General features: G+C 41.9%; 1 protein-coding gene across 5 annotated transcripts in view; it reads right to left on the bottom strand.

Annotated features, from left to right (window-relative positions):
• Positions 1-20188, bottom strand: part of PLXDC2 (plexin domain containing 2) — a 600976-nt gene that overhangs the window by 217662 nt on the left and 363126 nt on the right. The window lies entirely within an intron of this gene.

Below are 20188 nucleotides of genomic sequence, written 5' to 3'. Positions count from 1 at the left end.
GAATTTAGGAGGACGATGGCCCCAAATGGTAGGAATATTATATTGAAATAGAGTTCCAGACATTTTAGGAGATGAGTCGATACTAGAAAAAGGGAATGTTAGACCAAAGGAAAACCAAAGACTAAAAAAAGTTAAAAATATGATATGCTGAAACAAAATGTTACGCTTAAGAACATGGAATACGTTTGTATTCATGAAACAAGATGCGCCCTCAGTTTGCGCACGAAGGAGCGCACCAAGGAGCAGAACCTGCTCCTTATGTGCGCTCCTTCGGCGCGCGCCGCAGGGAGCCCGAATATAAATGACATCAGCTGACCTGAAGAGGGAGGGTCCGGCGCGCCGCCGCTGTGGTGGAAGAAAATTAAACTAAAAGAAAATAATAAAGCAACAAAATAAGTCCAGGTAAGACAGTATAACACAATAGAAAAACAGTAATATTAGCAATTCGTGGCAAACAGGCAAGTGCTGGTGAAAAAGTGCTGAGGCGTGCGCCGCAGGGAGCCCGAATATAAATGACATCAGCTGACCTGAAGAGGGAGGGTCCGGCGCGCCGCCGCTGTGCGGCGGCGGTGGAAGAAAATTAAACTAAAAGAAAATAATAAAGCAACAAAATAAGTCCAGGTAAGACAGTATAACACAATAGAAAAACAGTAATATTAGCAATTCGTGGCAAACAGGCAGTGAAAGGGATGGTGGTGACGGTGACGGGGCGGTGAAGGGAACGGTGGTGACGGGGCGGTGCAGAGGATGGTGGGCCGGGGACGGTGCAGTGACGGGGACAGATTTTTTTTCCCCGTGTCATTCTCTAGTTGAAAGTTCTATTGTATCTAATGTTTGTAATGACTGGATACCGAAAAGTATCATTGTTTCTTAGGTTCAAAGATGGGTATTTGGGCACCATCTTATGGAATAGTGCATGACAGAATATTGGCGTGTACCTATGTATGTGCACACATGAGTATGTAAATGCCCACATGCTGGTCATATATGTGTGTTCTAAGGCAGTGTTTTTCAACCTTTTTACACCTATGGACCGGCAGAAATAAAATAATTATTCTGTGTATCAGCATCCAGTTGAAGAACACTGGGCTAAGTCGTGGGACAGTCCCCACCCATCTCTACCCAATCTCCACCCCAGAACCCGCCCCCATAATAGTACTAATTGCACCTTACACGTTCCATGCCTCATCTGGAAGCCTTCCCTCTGACGTTGCAATGTCAGAGAGAAGGCTTCTGGCTCAAGTGCAGGATGCCCGTAGGAGCCACTGCCCGAGGCTTTGTGCACGGCTCGAAGATAACGCCGCATCGATCGCACCATGGACCGGCGGTTGAAGAACACTATTTTGGGCCTGATGCATGTGCTGGCCCTGTGGACCGGCAGGAAATTTCTGTGGACCGGTACTGGTCCATGGACCGGTGGTTGAAGAACACTGTTCTAAGGTGCTTAAACGTTGGTGTCCTCTTTATAGAATTACCACCCCTCTGCATAACTGGAGGAAATTTTTTTTCACTCAGAGAATAGTTAAGCTCTGGAACACATTTCCAGAGGATGTGGTAAGCGCGGATAGCGCAGCTGGTTTTAAGAAAGGCCTGGAGGAAAAGTCCATAGTCTGTTATTGAGAGAGACATGGGGGAAGCCACTGCTTACCCTGTATCGGTAGCATGGAATATTGCTACACCTTGGGTTTTGGCCAGGTACTAGGGACCTGGATTGGCCACCGTGAAAACGGGCTACTGGGCTTGATGTACCATGGGTCTGACCCAGTAAGGCTATTCTTATGTTCTTATGACTTCAATCAAAGGGTAATAAATGAATATGTCCCCAATCCACATCATTTGTTTTTATTCAGGTACTACACTGTGACTGATTGCTGTTAGTGAGAAAGAGGCTTCAGGGCTTTTACAATGATTTCTATGGAGGTTAACCTTTCAGTACAACTGTGCATCAATTACCTTATTTGAAGGGTTGCAGTTGGTATCTATCGTTTATTCTTCTTCCAAGTGTTTTATTTGGACAAGGCATTGGCAGTTCAACCTTTTTCAGCTGTGCTACAGTGGAGTCTGTGACTCATATTTTACTCTAATCCCAAAATGTCTTTGGACAAGACAATTTCATGTCTTTGTAAGGGGCTAAATAGTTAACTCCAATTGGGTTTTTGAATTGTTTGACACAAATGAGTTTAACCCCTTGTTAAAATGTAAAAACCTGAGAGTATTAACAGTTGTTCATATTTTCGTCACTAATCTGAAATTTTACTTTTACCTCAATAATATATAATCCCCACGCCACCCCCATCATCCCCAAACTCTGCATATGGCGCCTAAGGTTGTGTGCACACATCAGCATGTATTGCTGATGAGTGTGCACAACTTAATTGATTAATTGGCCTAATCATTGCCGATAATTGGCAATTAACACTTCATAATTGATGCTAGTTGGTACTAGTTAAAAGTTACATGCATTGATTAAATACTGTAAAGAGGATTAGTTTAATTTATTTTATTTCATAAACAAGTAAATGTACACATCCTGGGGGGTGAGTAAGGGAGGGAAATGGAATGTTATGAATGGTTTCATAAAGGTTTGATTTATTGTTTGTATATTAGTTGGAAGGGAGGGGGAAATTTCTTTGTTACAGTAATATTTGTAAGTTTGCTGCGCTTATTATACAATGTATATATATATGACTTATTTATGCCGCATTAGTAATTTGAAAATCAATAAAGAATTTTTTAAAAAAAGCTATATGCATAACTTGGAAAGCATGATTCTATAAAAAGTAAGCACCAGTTGCAGTGCGCAGATTTGAAAAGGGGACGTAGCCAGATCAGGGTGGATCATGGACATTCTTTAAAGTTATGGCCAAGATTCCTGATGAAGCTCCTGTTTATGAATAGGAGCGAAACGGAGATCTTCCGTTGTTGTTCAGAAGAAAATTGATATATGATACTTTCAGCCAAAGAACATGAAAGCTAAGTAATTTCTATTAAAACGGAAGAGCAATATATTAGTAATTCAGCTGTGCTAAATATGGAAAAGAGCACAAAAAAGCATAAAAAAATAATATATATAAAAACATAAAAAGATAAAAACAACTATAAATGACTGGTATAGAGAGTATAAACGGGACCGATGATAGCTCACCGAATAAGCCACTAGCTTTGTAATACACATCGGGCTTCTAGCTGGGAGCACTTGAGACCCCTGGTTTCTCTCTGAAATACCTGTCCATGTGATTATATATTTGTGTGACAGTCTAATTAACACCAAGGTTCCGGATTTATATTCTGCATTCACAGAAATCCCTCCCCCAATGGGTACAGAGCATAACTGGGATGTTTTGCCTCAGAACTCAAAATAAAAACAAATTAAAGTTTGAGTCTGGTGTCATCTCAGCAACAGTACCAGGAATACTGTGGAGACATGCAAAATCCTATGAAGTCACTTAGGAACCACAGAGCAAATCTATTATACCACAATAGCACCAAGTTTTAATACTCACTCAAGGAGCTAACCCAGAAAGGTCAGCGCTCTAAAATATTGCAGTGAGAGCTAGAACATTGATATACTTACTGGAAAAACTAACGTGTAGTGCGGGTTTTAGCCCCGGCAGCAGTGGTAACTGCTCCAATGCTCATAGAATTCCTATGAGCATCGAAGCAGTTACCGCCGCTGCCGGCGCTAAAACCCACGCTACATGTTACTAAAGGGAGGCGGTAAATGAGCTGGATTATTAAACATTTATACTTAGAAGCTCCATAGTTTCAGTCATACAATTAGAATATAAAATGATTTTCAAAAAGAACAGAAAGGAATGTGGGATTAATCCTCTGTGCTATCATCATTACTATCGGTATTGCTATTGTTCTCAATGCTACTGTTAGGGAGAGTGTGGTGCAGTGGTTAAAACTACAGCTTCAGTACCCTGGGCATGTAACTTAGGGCTAGATTCACTAAGGGCACAGATCGGGAGCGATCCGATCCGATCCGTGTCCGGAGGGCTGATTCACGAAACACCCTCATGCAAATGAGGGCGATTGGAATCACGCCCCCAACCGACCACAATGATCGCTCTCCAGTGATCCCGATGCATGCGCAGACCATCTGTCTGTGCTTGCGCTGGCCCTCCGTGCCTGGTATAACTGAAAAGAAAACTTAAAAAAAAAAAAAACTTTTTCGAGAGCCTGTGGTTTTAACCTGCTTTAAACCCACGGGTTAAAACAACGGGCTCGCACTGCGTGGAAGGGCAGTCAGGTCAGAGAGCAGGAGTTATCAGGGCAGCAGAGAATGGAGAATTGGGGCAGAGAGCAGGAGTTATCAGGGCGGCAGAGAATGGAGAATTGGGGCAGAGAGCAGGAGTTATCAGGGCGGCAGAGAGCAGGAGAGGGCAGTCGGAAAGGACGTGAGTGACTGGTCCCCAGCAGTCGCTTCTTTGTTGATCGGCCAGGCCAGTCGGTGTTCCAGATTTTGTTTAGTGAATCGCTGCCTGCCTACTTTCCATGCCATTTCCCCTCATTTGCATGTGCGGATCGGATCGACAGCCACATATCCAGCAGGGCACGAGAATTGTTTTTACTACCTACATATAGGCATTGACAAATAGTTGGGTCTTTAATAATTTCTTAAAGTTGACACATTCTGTGCACAATCTCAGATGACCAGGTAGACTGTTCCACAGGTGCACACCAGTGATACAGAGCATTATCATTTTAGAGGTCATATAACACACTCCCTTTTCCTTTACTGCTATTAGTTTCATCCCTCCTTCCGATCTAAATGTCTGTCCTGGTGTATATAGCGCCTGTAATGTACCAAAACAGGCTAGCGCCAACCTATATAAAACCTGGTGGACTATTGTAAGGACTTTGGCCCTGATTCTGCAAAGTGTGTCCCGATTGTAGGCAGCTGTAGGCGTCCTACAGCTGTCTAATCAGCCAATCGAGAGGCACATTTTCTAAAAAAATGCTCCCCTGGCAGGACACCTATATTGAAGGCACCTCCGGGAGCCTAGGGAGGCCTGCAAGCCCACCTAAGCTCGCCTAAGGCTAGGCGGTAGTATTAGGTGAACCTAAGCGGCCCTACGCGTCTCCCTAGCAGAGCGGGAGATGCTTACAATGTAGGCTAGCAAAATGCTGGCCTACATGGTAAGTAGATGTGGCCGCTATACTTAATCGAGGCAAGGGATCTCTCTGCTGCGAATAGTAATGCGGCCGCAGCTATGGCTGCCAGTTTCTCCTCCCCAACCTCTCCTGCTGACAAAACCCGTGATCACCGGCAGGAAGGTGCTCAACCCTTCCTGCCAGTAGGCCCCACCCCACCCCCACCCGACGATCATGGCAGGAGGGTGCCCAATCCCTCCTGCCGACAGAACCCCACCCCCCGAAGATCGCTGGCAGGAGGGTACCTGTGGAATAAACCTGATTCTGCATAAATCACTCCCTCATAAGGTTACTTTAAGAAAGTTAGAACTAGATTGCTTTGCCAGGAGAGTGGGGCTAGAGTTAGTTAGAAGAAATTAAAAACCCAGACAAGAAACAGGAAAAGGGGGCACAGAGCAAGAAGACAGGGTCATCCAAGAGAGTTTCCATGCCTATGACTGCAGAGTCTGAAGACAAGACAAGATATGAAGATTATACATTATGCAAGCTGGAAGTTGATCCTGCTAGATGCTGGCCACTGTTTGTGTGTACAAAAGAGTTTAACTAAAGCCAGGCTTTAGAGAACCTGGCAGATGGTTTTTTGTTGTTGTTATTGTGTGGAATTGAGATTCCATTTGATTGTTCCGATGTTTGATCACCAGAACAGACCATTGCTGCATCCCCCCCTTTATCAAGTCACGTTTCCGAACAGCATGAGCTAAATGTCAATCCCTATCCCTAGGAACAGAATGGGCAGCTCGGCATTTAGCTTGTGCCACTCAGCGTTGCTTGATAAAAGAGAAGGTTTTATTAATACAGAATTGTGCTTTCGTTTAGCCTGCCTGCTGACTTTGTCTGTGAATGCTCCATGCTCTGCCACTATCCACACTACCACAGTACAAAGAAATGAATGTGTACCACCCTTGCGAATTCATCTCTTAAAAAAATTGCATAAGCATTAAGTTAAAGGAAATAGGTAATGACAACACATTTAAATAAAAACAAACACATGAACATAATAGAAAAATTCTTAAGAAAGTTCACAGAAAAAATTAAGGGGTCCTTTTATCAAGCTGTGGTAGGGATTTAACGCACATAATACCACGTGTAAAACCGCCTTCCGCACTAGCCGTTAACGCCTGCACTGAGCAGCATTAGTTTTTTAGCCGGCCGCATGATGAAATGTCCGATGCTTAAACCCCGCTAGCGCGGCTTGATAAAAGGACCCCTAAGTTTGGCATTAAAATTGGGGATAGATTCATTTTATGGATTTTAAAAGTGTGATATTCAGACGCACCTATGTGGTCAGCAGAAGTTGTCAAGTTCATGTGCTTTAAAAAAATGGCCTGTAGAATGGCTAACATTTATCCATATAAATTCCGCATGTCAGCAAAGAAGGAAAGAAGAGGAAATGAGAGCTGGCATGGTTAAAAGGTGAAGTGGCTGTTAGAGCAAAAAAAAAAAAAATCCTTTAAAGAATGGCAAAAGGATCCAAATGAAGAAAATAAGAGACACATGCACTGGCAAGTTAGATGCAAAGCATTGATAAAGAAAGCTAAGAAAGAATATGAAGAGAAACTTGCAAAAGAAGCAAAAACTCATAACAATTTTTGAGGTACATCAGAAGCAGAAAACATGTGAGGGAATCTGTGGGACCGTTGGAGGATCAAGGATCAAAAGGGGCACTCAGGGAGGATAAGGCCATAGAAGAGAGACTGAATGAATTCTTTTCTTCGATCTTTACAGAAGAAGATGTTAGAGATCTACCTGAACTGGAAATGGTTTTCAAGAGTGATGATGTGGAGGATCTGAAAGAAATCTCTGTGAATCTTTATCTCTGTGAAGCCAAATCAACAAGTTAAAAAGTGATAAAATGCCTTGACCGGATAGTATACATCTCAGGGTACTAAAGGAACTCAAACATGAAATTGCTGACCTACTGTTAGTGATCTGTAACCTGTTGCTTAAATCATCTGTAGTACCTGAAAATTGGAGGGTGGCCATATACAGTCAGTTCTAGGGGAGCCATATACAGTCAGTTTGGAAATAGGGTGGGAGGGTATGGGAAGGGGGTTTCATGTAAAGATTATAAGTGCTTGTATGGAATTATTGTTAATGTTATTTTCTTTCATGCATTATTATATGATGTTCTTAAAGAAATTAATAAAAAAGTTGAAACATAAAGAGTTCCAGGGGAAATCCGGGAAATTACAGACCAGTAAGCCTGACTTCAGTGTCGAGCAAAATGGTGGAAACAATTATAAAATTGTGGAACACGTAGACAAACATGATTTAATGAGAAGGAGTCAGCATGGGTTCAACTGAGGGAGATCTTGCCTCAACAATTTGCTTGACTTCTTTGAAGGTGTGAATTAGAGAATGACACGGTGGCTGTTATCCGCGGCTAGCTGCGGGTAACCTGCCAAAATGGTGAGGGGCAAAAAAGTGCTCACTGTGGATATGGGGACAAGGCCATCCACCGCCTGTGAAGTGGTGAATGGTCTTGTCCCACCGATCCCGTGCGGCCTCCTCCCTCCTTACCGGACGAATCTATCTTCTGTATCTTCCTCCCTCCCCCTTACCTTCGCAGCGCGTTTTAAGTTTAGAGAGCAACTTGCTCAAGCCACCAGAGTCTGCCTATAGTCGCGTGTGTCTGTGGGCGGAAGCTTCTCCTCTGACGCAACCAGAGGTGCTGAAGTGTGGTGAGAGGGAAGGGTGGTGGTGGTGGAGGAAAGGAAAAGAACAGATGCTGAAGGGGGGTGGAGAGAAACAGACGCTGAAAGGAAATGGGGAACAGAGAGTGGGGAGAAGACACTGAAGAGAAATGGGGAAGAAGTCGCTGAAGGGAAATGAGGAAGAGAAAGTGGGGAGAAGACGCTGTAGTGAAATAGAGAACAAAAAGTGGGGAGAAGACACTGGAAGGAAAGAAGACAGAGATGCCAGACTATGGGGGGAGTGGAGGGAAGAAGATGGGTGCCAGACAATTGGGGGAGGGGGTGAAGGGAGAGTCACAGTAACAGAGCAAATGGAAGATGCAGAGAGAAGACAGACAGTGGATGGAAGGAATTGAATGAGAAGATGAGGAAAGCAGAAACCAGACAACAAAGGTAGAAAAAAAAATATTCATTTTCTTTTTTTTTTTTTTTGTTGCTTTAGGATAAAGTAGTATATTAGTTGTGTTGATAAAAATTTATAAACAAAGCCCTGCCAGCTGAACATCTCTTTCTCTAGTTCAGCAGCCAGAACTTTGATTTATACAGAAGGAATAAGCTAAATATTGCAGTACTGAGGTTTGTATGGATGCTGCGGGGTTAGTAGTTGCGGGGACGGGAACGGGTCGATGACAGGGATGGTGGTTTCGGGGATGGGGTGGGGACAGGGACAAATTTTTTCCCCGTGTCATTCTCCAATGTGAATAAACATGTGTATAAAGGTGAACCGATTGATGTAGTGTATCTAGATTTTCAGAAAGCTTTTGATAAAGTTACTCATGAGAGGTTCCTATGAAAATTAAAGAGTCATGGGATAGGTCAGGGGTCTGCAACCTTTAAGACATAAAGAGCCACTTGGACCCGTTTTCGAAAAGAAAAAAAAACTTGGAGCCGCAAAACCATTATAAAACAAATCTAACACTGCATATATTGTTTCTTATCTTAATGCTATATACAGGATCACTAAATTGAAAATAAAATCATTTTTCCTACCTTTGCTATTTGGTGATTTCATGAGTCTCTGGTTGCACTTTCTTCTTCTGACTGTGCATCCAATCTTTCTTCCTTTCTTTCAGCCTCCTGTATGTTTCCTCTCCTCCAGACCTCATTCTCTCCCCCCAACTTTTTCTTTCTGTCTCCCTGTTCCCCCTTCTTTCTGTCTCCGTGCCGTCCCCCAAGCCACTCGGTTTGCTGCCACCGCAATCGGGGAACAGCCCCCAAGCCACCGCCGTCCCAAGCTTTCCCTGCAGAAGTGTTGCGCTGACCAGCATTCCGCTCCCTGACGTCAATTCTGACGTAGGAGAGGAAGTTCCGGGCCAACAAGGCATTTCTCCTCATTCCATCCAGCCTGAGCCCCATCTCTCCTTGATCCAGCATTTCCCTTCTGTGTCTGTCAGAATTACCATTCCACCTATTTTCCAGCATCCCCCTTCTTTGTGTCCATCTCACCTATATCCCTATCTCACCACTTTTTCAGAATCTTCATTTGTCTCTGTCCTTGTCTTTACCCCATGTTCACCATTTGCCCTTTCAATGTCTTTATCTCCCCCCCACACACACACTTTTTCAGTATTACTTCTATGTCTCTATTTCACCTCCTCTTCATGTCCCCTCTGTATCTCTATCCTTATTCAGTAGGTCCTGCTTACCCTTTCTCTTCTTTGTGTCACTATCTCCATTTTCAGCTTTCCCCCCTTTTCCTTTGTTACTGCACCCTGTAGCTAGAATCTTTCCACCCTCCCTCCACTCCGGCCCAGCCCAGTATGAAAGATTTCCTTTTGTTTCCCTCCCCTCTCTCTTTCTCTCTCTCTTCTCCTCCCTCACCCACGAGTCCTGCATCTGGCAACACCCCCCTGCTCCGCGGCTCTCTTCAGCAACTCGTCAGCAGCAGTGATCAAGACAAGCTGCCGACATCGAGGCCTTCCCTCTACGAGTCCCGCCTTTGTGGAAAAAGGAAGTTGAAACAAGCGGGACTCGCAGAGGGTAGGCCCCGACGTCAGAAGCTGCTGCTTAGTTGCCGAAGAGAGCCGCGGAGCAGGGGATGTGGCCGGAAGCAGGTAGAAGGGAGAGGGAGATAGGAAGGCTGTAGATCTCCGGAGCATGAACCGACCCCGGCCAGGATGATTTCTTTTTCAGGCACCTTACAAGTCCAGCGTCGCGGGGGAAATAGCCATGCTGAGCAGTGAGCTCAGCACTACACAGATGAAAGCCTTGCTTGCTGATTGGTCCGGCGGGGCGGGGCCGCCGGACCAATCAGCAAGCAAGGCTTTCATCTGTGTATGTGCTGAGCTCACTGCTCAGCATGGCTATTTCCCGCCGCGACGCCGGACTTAAGCTGCATGCCTGCGTGACACACTACCGGAGCCGCAGCAAAGGTGGAAAAGAGCCGCATGCGGCTCTGGAGCCGCAGGTTGCCGACCCCCGGGATAGGTGGTAAAGTTCAGTTGTGGAATAGGAATTGGTCATTGGATAGAAAACAGAGAATAAGCTTAAATGGTCATTTTTCTCAATGGAGGAGAGTAAACAGTGGTGTACCACAGGGATCTGTACTGTGACCAGTGCTATTTAATTTACTTATAAATGATCTGGAAATTGGAATGATGAGTAAGGTGATTAAATTTTCAGATGACACTAAACTGTTCAAAGTTGTTAAAACTCATGCGAATTGTAAAAAATTGCAGGCAGACCTTAGGAAATTGGAAGGCTCGGTGTCCAAGTGGCAGATAAAATTTAATGTGGACAATTGCAAAGTGATGCACATTGGGAAGAATAACCTGAATCATAGTTACCGGATACTAGGGTTCATCTTGGGGGTTAGTGCCCAAGAAAAGGATCTAGATGTTATTGTAGACAATACGATGAAACCTTCCGCCCAATGTGTGGCAGCAGCCAAAAAAGCAAACAGGATGCTAGGAATTATTTAAAAAGGGATAGTTAACACTAAGAATGTTATAATGCCCCTGTATTGCTCCATGGTGTGACCTCATCTGGAGTATTGTGTTCTATTCTGGTCTCCTTAGCTCAAGAAAGATATAGTGGCACTAGAAAAGGTTCAAAGAAGAGCAACCAAGATGGTAAAGGAGATGGAACTTCTCTCATATGAGGAAAGACTAAAACGGTTAGGGCTCTTCAGCTTGGAAAAGAGACGGCTGAGGAGTGATATGATTGAAGTCTACCAAATCCTGAGTGGAGTAGAACAGGTACAAGTGGATTGATTTTTCACTCCGTCAAAAATTACAAAGACTAGGGGACACTCGATGAAGTTACAGGGAAATACTTTTAAAACCAATTGGAGGACATTTTTTTTTTCACTTAGAGAATAGTTATGCTCTGGAACGCGTTGCCAGAGGATGTGGTAAGAGCAGATAGTGTAGCTGATTTTAAGAAAGGTTTGGACAAGTTCCTGGAGGAAAAGTCCAAAGTCTGTTATTGAGAAAGACACGGGGGAAGCCACTGCTTGCCCTGTATCGGTAGCATGGAATATTGCCACACCATGGGTTTTGGCCAGGTACTGGTGACATGGATAGACCACCGTGGGAACAGGCTACTGGGCTTGATGGACCATTGGTCTGACCCAGTGAGGCTATTCTTATGTTCTTAAGGTAGAGGGGCGGGCATAGGATCGACAGATGCTGTTAGGGCTAGTTAACTATACCTTTTGAGGCATAAATCACGAATGTAGCTTAACACAGACTACAGTGTTTGAAATCCTTGCTAAATCATTTGAATATTAATCAGCTGCTTTCATGCATGACTTAAGATCATTGATTTTGGCATTCAGCTTTTCTTCTATTTCCCACAAGATCAGTAGTGCAAAGACATGTGATACTAATATTATAGTTTTTAATAATATAATTGTTTTTACCATGGGTTTTGTGCCAATTTTAGCATTTTAAGTGTACTTAACATATTGAAAGAGCTCTAATTCCAGACAAAGTAACTTTTACTGGAACAAAAAAGAACAATCTAATAATGTTATTTCTCTGCTGTTTCTCTGTCATAGAAAGAGATGCAGTGGTGCATTTGCATTTATGGTCTAATAGTTTTCTTCTAATTTTGTGGGCTCCAGATTTATACACAGTCCAAGAAACTAATCAAAATTAGAGCTGGAAAGGAAATGAAGGACATGGTTCAGCTGGTTTTGATGAGATAACCTCCCTTTCTGTCAGACATTTTGAGATAGCACCTTGCCACAACACAGAACATGGCACGAGAGTGAAGGAAACAGAAGGCAATCAAGGAAATGGGGGTTGGACATTAGCATGGTGATTTAGCTCTTCAAGTAAATAGTTCCACTGCGACATGTTTTTTTCATAAAATTAAATTTTTAAAAGCAATACAGCTAAGGGGAGTGAACACCTCCAGTCTAATTACCTATCTAAATTAGATGATGGCATTTTAGATAAGTGTAGCAGAAAATGTAACCGCAGTTTGACATAAAGAACACAGACTTAAAAGAAGGACAATGAGAGACCTGAAGGCATTAGTCTCACGGAAATAAAATAAAGCTCAGATGAAGAAAACAATATCGATCTGCAGACTGGGCAAATCTTCCTCAGTTGATGAAGTGTTCCTAGGATGTATTGTCTCCTCTTTGGTTCAACAGTTTGAGGAAATGCTTCAGTCATTTGTATTTCTTCCATCCCTTTAATTGCGTGTCAGGCTGCTGCAAGACAAAGCAGTGGTGGAAATTGAAGCAGTGTGTGGTCTATCATAGTGCTGATCCTGATTTAACTGCAACCCCCACCCCACCCCCTTTCCAATAGCAAAGAGGTTCACTAAAAGGTGTGGAAGCTGAGCTTCTGGGCATCTTAGTTACTCTTGCTCCCTGTCTTACTAAGGTGTGCTAACCGATTAGAACGCGCTAAAAACTAACGTGTCCATAGACTAATATGCATGCGTTAGCGTTTAGCGTGCGCTAAATCAATTAGCGTGTGCTAATCGGTTAGCACACCTTAGTAAAACAGGGCCTTAGTTTCCAATATTATTTGTATCAATTTTAGGTATGTTTTTATATTTATGTATGTTATTGTACTGTAAAAAACAAAAAAAAAACCCAAACAATCCAACCAGTCTGCAGTGAACAGTCAAGCAAAAAATGAGGAGAAAAAGAAAAAAAAGAAGAAAAAACTGCAGAAACGATGTACAAAGGGTCAGGCTACTTTATTAAAAATTAATAAAATATAGTAATCTCAATAGTGGTTCTCATTACACTTCATTGGTCATATTTTCAACTGGCATGCACTTTATCACTTTTCACAACTCATTACATTACATTTTCCTTCTAGGACCCCTGAGGAAGAAGTGTTTCTCCGAAACACGGCCCCTGTCGGGTCCTGCACTTCACATATGAGAAACACTATTGAGATTACTATATTTTATTAATTTGTACATCATTTCTGCAGGTTTTTCTCTTTTTGTTATTGTATTATAAGCCATCTAGTAATAGGCACGGTATATTATACATTTTAAAAATAAAATTTCTTACATGGTTTTGGCATTCTAGCTCATTATGCCATGTTGAGGATTTTCTTCAACAACTGTAATTTTATATTTGACCCTGAATTCTATAAAATTTGCATGCACAAATTTTGGGTGCACGCCCAATTTGTGTATACAATTTGATGGAGAAATGAGACAATTAGCGCCAATAATTGGGATCTTAAAGAACAATTGTTGTTGCTAATTAGTTTTTATTAAAATTTACAAGTGTAAATTTAGGCATAGGATCTACACCTAAATTTTACATGTGTGTGAAAAAATGGGGTGCGTAAATGGGAGGGACTTGGGTGCATTGAGACATTCCTTGGATTTATGTGCATAGTTATAGAAAAATAGGAATGGGCAAATAGTTTAGGCATGAGAATTTGCACATTTCATATGGTACAAATGGCTGTGCCTAAAATTAGATGTGAATTCCAGGCCTAAGCATTATTTTGTAAATCACACCTAACTTTTAGCCCCATTTATAGAATAGCACTGAGCAGGGGGGGGTTCCTCCCCCCCAGTGTCAAATTTTTAGGTGTCACATATATAATTTAGTTCTTAGAGCCTTTCTTTGTTCCGTCTTCTTTAATGCATAGCAAATAATTCTTTATTTAAATTTGTTTTTCCCCTTGGCAGTTCTTTGGAACTTCTCTCTGAATCTCTTGGATTTTTAGGGCTTTCAAGGGGAGAAGGGAGCTAAATTTCCTCTTCTCTATAAATGATTCCTTTTTCTATCTGCCTGGGTTCAATGCTTGATATTGGCTGTTACAGTAGCTTCACTTCTCTCCTCCTTCATTCAATGAATAGTTAAGCTTGGAACTCAATGCCAGAGGATGTGGTAACAGCGGTTATTGTAATTGGGTTTTAAAAAAAGGTTTGGACATGTTCCTGGAGGAAAAGTCTATAGTCTGCTATTGAGATGGGCATAGGGGAAGCCACTGTTTGCTCTAGGATCAGTAGCATGGAATGTTTCTAATTATTTGGATTTCTGTCAGGTATTTGTGATCTGGATTGGTCATTGTTGGAAACAGGATACTGGACTGTGAAAAACTGCAGGAAAACCTTAGGAAATTGGAAGACTGGGTGTGCAAATAGATGAAATTTAATGTGGACAAATGCAAAGTGATGCACAATGGGAATAATTATCCAAATCATAGTTACCAGATGCTAGGGTCCATCTTGGGGGTTAGCGCTCAAGAAAAAGATCTAGGTGTCACTGTGAATAATACGCTGAAACTTTCCGCCAAATGTGCGGCAGCGGCCAAGAAAGCAAACAAGATGCTAGGAATTATTAGAAAAGGTAACAAGACTAATAGTGCCTCTGTATTGCTCAATGCTGAAACCTCACCTTGAGTATTGTGTTCAGTTCTGGTCTCCTTATCTAAAAAAAAGATATAGCAGTACTAGAAAAGGTTCAAAGAAGAATGACCAAGATGATAAAGGAGATGGAACTCCTCTCATATGAGGAAAGACTAAAGAGGTTAGGGCTCTTCAGCTTGGAAAAGAGACAGCAGAGGGGAGATATGATTAAAGGCTACAAAATCCTGATGCTGTAACCACTGCACCACACAAACTCAGATATCCTGAAGAAGTGGTCTTTTCCACGAAACGTTGACTGCACATGGAAAGGACTAGTGTTGAACTATAGACTTTTCTGTGTATTTTCAACTCTTTTCCATTATTTGACAAAATATTTTTATGCTGAAGATGCTGTGATTGGTAGAGCTGACTAAAAATGCTCACCCGAGACCCGAGGCTTTTTCTTTCATCTTCACACACATCCATGCCCTCTGTCATGAAGAGGACATTTGGGCTATTAAAAATCAATTCAAATGTCTGTATACGCTATAGTAATCACTTGACAAACTGTCACAGAACTTGTCTGATGTAAGAGATAACAATATGGTTTGTGATTACTTTTCTATGCAGCTGGTGACAGAGCAATGTGCAAGAATCTTTTTTTTCTGGGATCAGAGGCTAACAGGATTTATGTTCAGAATTTTGTTACTGATCATAACATCTGTTCAATCCTCCAACCTGAAAGCTACTTGGCTGCAAGTTGAGATGCTAGTCATACTTGATGACTGACCTATATGTTAAAAAAAAACCAAACAGCACAGGGACATTTTATACCAAGTGGAAATGAGGCCTAAAAGCAAAACAGGCGCCCAATGCTCTCGCCTTTCAGGTGCAACTCAACAAGAGCTATATAAAAATAAGCAAAAAGTAGGAAGAACACCAAAACAACACACATAGGAGAGGGAAGCTGGTGTAAAAAGAGTTCTTCTAAGAGAATCACAGGCCTTCTTCACAGAGCAAGGATTTCAAAGGTTTATTAAAGGTGACGGGACTAAATCGCGCGAGACAACTGAGCGCTGACAACTGAGCGCAAGGTTGACGGCGCGCAAAGAAAAGCACTATTTTAAAGGGCTCTGATGGGGGGTGTGGGGGGTTGTAACCCCCCACATTATACTTAAAACTGAACTTTTTCCCTAAAAAACAGGCAAAAAGTTCGGTTTCAAGTATAATGAGGGGGGTTACAACCCCCCACAACGCCAGCGCGATGTCTGTTAAGTAAAATAGGGGGGTTCCCCACCAACACCCCCCCGTCGGAACCCTTTAAAATAGTGCTTTTCTTCGGTGCGCCGTCAACCTTGCACTCAGTTGTCGGCACGCCGTTGTCTCGCACGATTTTGTCTATGAACCTTATTAAATGCCATATATTGAAACCAAAATTCTTGCTGTATTTTCAACAGATAAAGATAAGAACTCAACATGGTGCTCTATTTTGGTTGAAGCACCCGCATCAGTAGTCACACAAGCTTAAAATGTGAAGAAACATGCATACATTAAAAAAAATATATATATATTCCCATAAAAATAATTAAATGAAAACATTCACGGGTAAAATAATTCATGGAAGAAAAGAAGGAAGAAGACTCTGCAGAATGTGAACGAACAAAAACAGCAAAGGTGGTCAAAGGAAAGAAGAGTTGCCCAAATCATCAAATCAAAGGAAAGAAAAGAAAAGAAAAGCTACCCAAATTATCACAATAACAGCAGCTCTTCTTTTCTTTGACCAGCTTCGCTGTATTTGCTTGTTAAAAAAATTCATGTACCATATTATTATAACTGACTAGAACGCATTTCAAAAAGATTATATGGACAACAAAACAAAATTAAGTAAGCATCAAACAAAAATATACAGGCGGTTGAGATGAATATCAATCAATCAATCTAGTTAAGATTGTTAAAAAAAATTCTTATTTTAAACATTTGTCATGATTTGATGAATATGTTTTGGTGATATATTGTGATCATCCTGAATGCTTATATATGTTTTCTTTTGTTAACTATGCTGAACACATAAGGCTTGTTCAGGATATAAGTGCCTGATGTAACGAGGTATAAATCATATGTGTATATGAAGTGTACTATGAGCAATCACAAGGTGCATGAAAAATATACAAAGGTGAGGGTCAATACAAACATAAAAGTGTATTCTGAAAAGTGCCTTTAGAAAAAGGTATAAGTTTTTAACTCATAAATTGGAGGCAATGAATTTAAAATACATGTAAAATTGATTGTTATTGCCCAACTATTGGTGCTGATTGGCTCATTGCTTGCACAAATTGGGTGTGCACCCAAATTTGCATAAGAAATTCAAAGCGCCATATATAGAATCTGTGGGAGGGTGTAGAACTAGTTCAAAATTGTAAATAAATGTATTCTGATTCTGTTCTAAAAGCAGCTCTCAAATGAAATTAAAGCTGTAGGAAATTAAGCATCCTAGGAAAAAGTAGGGAACTACAGGCCAGTAAATCTGACTTCTGTGGTAAGTACCAAATTAATGGAAACTCTTTAAAAAGACAGAACAGTGATGTTTCTGGAATCATGTGGAATACAGGACAAGAGGCAACAAGACTTCCTAGAGGCAGGTCTTGTCACCCTAATCTAATCAATTCCTTTGACTGGGTAACTAGAGAATGGAAGAAATAAAAGAAATAAATAGAGGGAGTGTGCTAGATGTTGTGTATTTAGATTTTAGTAAAGCCTTTGATTGTGTTCCAAACAGGCTTCTAATAAATAAACTGAGTGCGCTCCATAAGGCCCCCCAAAGTGTCAGACTGGATCAGGAACTGTTTGAGTACAAGGAGACAGAAGGTAGTGGTCAATGTAAGATTGCTCTGTTAGCGGTGGTGTGCCTCAACGTTCAGTTCTTGGGCATGTTCTTTTTAACATATTTGAAAGCAATATTGCTGACTAGTAAGATTTGCCTCTTTGTGGATGATACCAAAATCTTCAATAGAGTAGACATCCATGATGGTGTGGAAAACATGAGGAAGGACTTGGCGAAGCTTGAGGAATGGTTTGAAATTTGGCAGCTAAGATTTAATGCTAAGAAGAGAAAGGCTGTGCATTTGGAATGCAGAAATCTGAGAAAACTATGGCCTAGATTCACTAACCTCCTTTTTTTGGGCGATCCGTGTGTGATCCATGGCTGAGTCTTCCCAGCGACTGATCCACAACGCGTCATCATGCAAATTGCAGTGATTGGAGGCATGCCCCACACGGATTGCTGCAGAGCGATTCTGATGCATGCGCAGACCATCTTCTTTGCCTATAGATGGTCTGCACATTCTCTCCACGCAAAGATGGAAGGGGGAGGGGCTTAAACAGAACACACTGCAAGAGGGGACTTGTACAACCTCGGGTAAAGCTATGGATTTTTTGATTTGCACTTGCATAGAGGGATTGTGTTGTGCAAGCCTGTTAAACATTCAGCCTGCCCATGTGTTTGCTGACCCTGGGCTAATCAGTGTTTTGTTGATCTCTTCAAATGCCAAAGTGTGACACCCTACATTACCCCCTTTTCAGAGTTTGCAGGAAAACTCTGGAACAATGCAATAGTGCAGCCCCACTTTTAACCTGTGGGTTAAAAACACGGGCTCGCAGGGCGGCAGAGAGCAGAAAGGCAGGCAGGGCGGCAGAAAGGCAGGCAAAGATGTGAGCAACTGGTCCTCAGCGGTCGTTTCTTTTTTGATCGGCCAGCCCAGTCAGTGTTTCTGAATTTGTTTAGTGAATCGCTGTCGTCCTACTTTTGCATGCCATTTCCCCTCATTTGCATGTGCGGATCGAATCGGATGTAGATCAGGAGGAAGGTTAATGAATCGGGTCGGGGTCGCAAAGTGGTCACAAACTGGTCAGGACACAATCGGTGGGCTTAGTGAATCTAGCCCTATGTAGGTTAGGGGATGAAGAACTTTTGTGCATGAAAGAGGAGTGGGACTTAGGTTTGATAGTATGTGATGATCTTAAGGTGGCCAAACAGGTTGAAAAGGCAGTGGTGAAAGCTAGAAAGATGCTTGGATGTCTAGGGAGAGGAATGGCCAGTAGGAAAAAGGAAGTATTCTAAATGAGGTCTCATCAGAGCCTTAAACAGTAGTATTAAAAGGCTCTGATGAGACCTCATTTAGAATATTGTGTACAATTCTGGAGGATGGAATTGGTCCAGAGGAAGGCAACTAAAATGGTTGATGGTCTACATCATAAGGTGTATGGGGATAGACTTAAAAATCTCAATATGTATTCTTTGGAGGAAAGGCAGTAGAGGGGCGATATGATAGTGATTTTGAAATACCTTTGTGGCAAAAATACACATGAGATGAGTCTCTGTCAAATGAAAAGAAACTTCAGAGTGAGAAGGCATAGGATGAAGTTAAGAGGTGATAGTGTCAGGAGTAATCCAAGAAAATACATTTTTACCAAAAGTGTGGTAGATTACATTACATTACATTAATGACTTCTATTCCGCCCGTACCTTGCAGTTTTGGGCGGATTACAAAAGAAACTAGCTGGACATTTCCAGGAAAATTACAATTTAGGGTTTTGGATTACAAAAAGATGACTGGACAGTTCCAGGAAATTTACAGTTTGTGGAGCTGTTTAAATGGTTGAGACTTTGAGGAGAAAGATTTACGGAGAGGGAGAGACTTTGAGGGGGAATTTGTAAGGAAGGAGGAGAACAAGGGGTAGAGTTAAGACATTTTTTGAATAGCAGGGTTTTAATTTCTTTTCAAAATGATTTGAAGTCGCTCGTTGTTAATAGCAAGTTGGAGATGGTGTGGTCAAGTTTCACTGCTTGCGTCGCTAGTAGGTTGTCAAACATCTTCTTGCGCTGAGTGCCTTTGAATGGGGGGAAGGTAAATGGGGTCTGGGTTCTCCTTTGTCTGTAGTGAGGTTTTGATTTAGGCAGTTGTTTAGGTAAGTGGGGGCAGTGCCATTTATTGCTTTGAATAATAGACAGTATAATTTGAATAGTGTGGAATAGTCTCTCAGTAGAGATGGTGGAGACAAAAACTGTGTCTGAATTTAAGAAAGCGTGAGACAGGCACATGGGATCTCTTAGGGAGAGGAGGGTATAGTGGATGCTGCAGATGGGCAGATTAGATGGATGGGCCATTTGGCTTTTATCTGCCGTCATGTTTCTAAGCTTCATAGTATGAAATCATTAAAACTGCATTGCTTTATTCAAAATAGTCCATTTGTTGAAATAATTAAGCCCAAATTTAGAGTATGATTTACTCTTTATTTCCATAGACAAGATTTTGCCAAGGATAGGATATGATTTGGTATACCATCTTTCTGTGGTTACAGTCAAAGTTGTTTATATATTATATGCAGGTACTTATTTTATGTCAGGGGAATTGGAAGGTTAAGGATCTCTTTTACGAAGCCGTTTAGAGCGGGCCTCTGTGGTAACGGCCCCGAAGCCCATAGAGATTTAAAGGGCTTCAGGGCTGTTGGCGCATGGCAGCAGCTAGCGCAGCTTTTTAAAACAGGCCCTAAGT

Source organism: Geotrypetes seraphini, chromosome 2, assembly GCF_902459505.1.
Source record: "Geotrypetes seraphini chromosome 2, aGeoSer1.1, whole genome shotgun sequence".
Taxonomy (NCBI): domain Eukaryota; kingdom Metazoa; phylum Chordata; class Amphibia; order Gymnophiona; family Dermophiidae; genus Geotrypetes; species Geotrypetes seraphini.
The sequence above is the reverse complement of the archived record's forward strand: the minus strand, read 5'-3'. Positions and strand labels throughout refer to the sequence as shown.